This window comes from Marmota flaviventris, chromosome X (genome assembly GCF_047511675.1).
Source record: "Marmota flaviventris isolate mMarFla1 chromosome X, mMarFla1.hap1, whole genome shotgun sequence".
In the NCBI taxonomy this organism is placed as follows: domain Eukaryota; kingdom Metazoa; phylum Chordata; class Mammalia; order Rodentia; family Sciuridae; genus Marmota; species Marmota flaviventris.
The window spans coordinates 19,404,231-19,407,056 of record NC_092518.1 but is presented as its reverse complement, the minus strand read 5'-3'; the positions used below and the strand labels follow the sequence as shown (position 1 = coordinate 19,407,056).

The window sequence follows — 2,826 nt, the reverse complement described above, 5'->3', positions numbered from 1 at the left end:
GAACTGAGGGGTCCTCTACCACTGAGCTAGACCCCAAGCCTCCAGTAACAATTTTAGATCTGTTACTATTTTAAAGAATAGGTGATGAAGTCAGAGAGAAAATTCAGGAATGGAGGTAGTGGAGTGGGTAGACCATGTAGGCATGATTTTGTAAATCATTCTAAAATCTTGGCTCTTGCTCCTTGGTTAAATAGAAAGTTATTTTGGTCAGCACCATTCTGGTTATTCTGTTGATAATAGACTATAAGTTTCTCTTCTAGGTAATTATGGATTGGAATATTCAGCAAAATCCTCCTGATAAGAAAAAAAATGGATATCCTTACCTCTACTAAGAATAAAACTCCATGTTCATATATGAATACAGGACCAGTGTAATTCCATATTATGTTCAACCACAAGAATGTGATCCTAATTAGAATAATTTATTTGTAAATAATTTATTTATGTAAAATATGTCAAAATATGTTTCACTGTCATTTACATCTAAAAAGAACAAATTAAAAATAAACAATACCTCCTTTTAAATCCTTCCTCAAGTAGTTTTCCATGAACCCTAGAGTCCCAGTTCCTTAGAAGCAGGTACAAGAAAAATATTTGGAAAAAAAAAGAATAAAACCCCAGAATTGTACCAGGCTAAAAGTGGGGCACTGAGGATACAAGTGTTTCTCAAACAGAATTATGTCTGATCCTATTTTTTTCAGATATCACCAATACCTAAGAAATTTAGGGGTTTAGAGGTACAAATGTGTTTGTTTCTCACCTTCCTCTCCTGTCAAGTAAAGATTTTGCATGCTCTCTTTCCCTCTCTTCCTCTTTCTCTGTCTTAACTTTTATAATTTTTAATTTTTAACTGAAAATAAGTATTGTGTGTATTTTAGATGTACAATATGGCATTTTGATATATGTATACATGTGAAATGATTATATCAAGTTAATTAACACAGACTCAGTTACCAATCATCCCACTATCAATATTTTCTTTTTTTAATTTTTTCTTTTTTTCTTGATTTTTTAAAAAAATAAATGACAGTAGAATGCATTACAATTCCTATTACACATATACAGCACAATTTTTCATATCTCTGGTTGTATATAAAGTATATTGACACCAATTCCTGTCTTCATACATGTACTTTGGATAATGATGTCCATCACATTCCACCATCCTTGCTAATCCCCTGCCCCCTCCCTTTCTCTCCCACCCCTATGCTCTATCTAGAATTCATCTATTCCTCCCATGTTCCCCCTCCCTACCTCAGTATGAGTCAGCCTCCTTATATCAGAGAAAATATTCGGCATTTGTTTTTTTGGGGATTGGCTAACTTCACTTAGCATTATCTTCTCCAGTGCCATCCACTCACCTGCAAATGCTATGATTTTATTCTCTTTTATTCCTGAGTAAAATTCCATTGAGTATATATGCCACATTTTTTTTTATCCATTCATCCAGTGAAGAGCATCTAGGTTGGCTCCACAGTTCAGCTATTGTGAATTGTACTGCTATAAACGTTGATGTGGCTGTGTCCCTGTAGTATGCTGGTTTTAAGTCTTTTGGATATAGACTGAGGAGAGAGATATGAAAAAATTGCTCATCATCTCTAGCAATTAGAGAAATGCGAATCAAAACTACTCTAAGATATCATCTCACTCCAATCAGAATGGCAGCTTTTATGAAGACAAACAATAAGTAGTGGCAAGGATGTGGAGAAAAAGGCACACTCCTACATTGCTGGTGGGACTGCAAATTGGTGCAGCCAATATGGAAAGCAGTATGGAAATTCCTTGGAAATCTGGGAATGGAAACAGCATTTGACCCAGCTATCCCTCTCCTCAGTCTATACCCAAAAGACTTAAAAACAGCATTCTTTTTTTTTTTTTAAATATGGAACACTTCATGAATTTGTCAGTCTTATACAAGAACCATGCTAATCTTCTCTGTATCATTCCAATTTTAGTGTATGTGTTGCCAAAGTGAGTATGGCCAATATTTTCTTGTATTCATTTTCTATGTTATTCTCTTTGTAGTTTTGTTTTTTAAAATTCTTTTTATTTTTATTTTCAGGGATTTAAAGAAGACAAATATGTATGTAAATGTATGTTAACTCTGCTATTTTGAACAAAAGTCAAATGTAGTAAGTCTGCAATAATTAAAAAAAAAACTAGTAAAGAAACAAAGTAGAATATAGGTTAGAATGAAATATGAAATCTCTGGTGCCAGGACTCCTGCTTTCAAAAACAGTCTCAAAGAAATTATTTTACCTTACTTCCTCAGCTTCTTTAAGAAAAAGAAAATAACAACCCTCCCCTTGACATCCTGATCATCAAATACAAATTAATACATACAAATTAGTTCATCTGCTGCATGGCAAATGCTTAATACAACTTAGTTGTTATCAACTATCTCCCTAAATATACCCAAGTATTCTTGTAACACTGAGTAAAAGTTAGAAAAAATAGAACATTTTTGCAGTAAACTTTTGAAAAAAAAATTATATCAAAAGCAATCACTGAGGGCTGGGATCATGGCTCAGTGGCTACTTGCCTGGCATATGAGGCACTGGGTTCAATCCTCAGCACCACATAAAATTAAATGAATAAAATAAAGGTATTGTGTCCATCTACAACTGAACATATAAAATATTTATTTTTAAAAAAGCAATCACTGAAATATGTCCAGTATATTTATAGTTTCTTTTCTCAATCCTCCTACTTATTTGTCCTTCATTTGTTCTTCTTTCATCTGTTCCCACTTGCTAACCCCATACCCATTCTCAATTTCCTTCTATAATAAATACAATAATTTATTAATCTATTACTTTGATACCT

The 2,826-nt window shown here is 33.2% G+C and overlaps 1 non-coding gene across 1 annotated transcript; it reads right to left on the bottom strand.

The window, feature by feature from the left end:
* Positions 1-1,876: 1,876 nt before the first annotated feature.
* Positions 1,877-1,979, bottom strand: LOC114086203 (U6 spliceosomal RNA). The gene has a single exon (XR_003581612.1). It is a non-coding gene; the product is annotated as a U6 spliceosomal RNA (small nuclear RNA).
* Between the last annotated feature and the right edge of the window lie 847 nt (positions 1,980-2,826).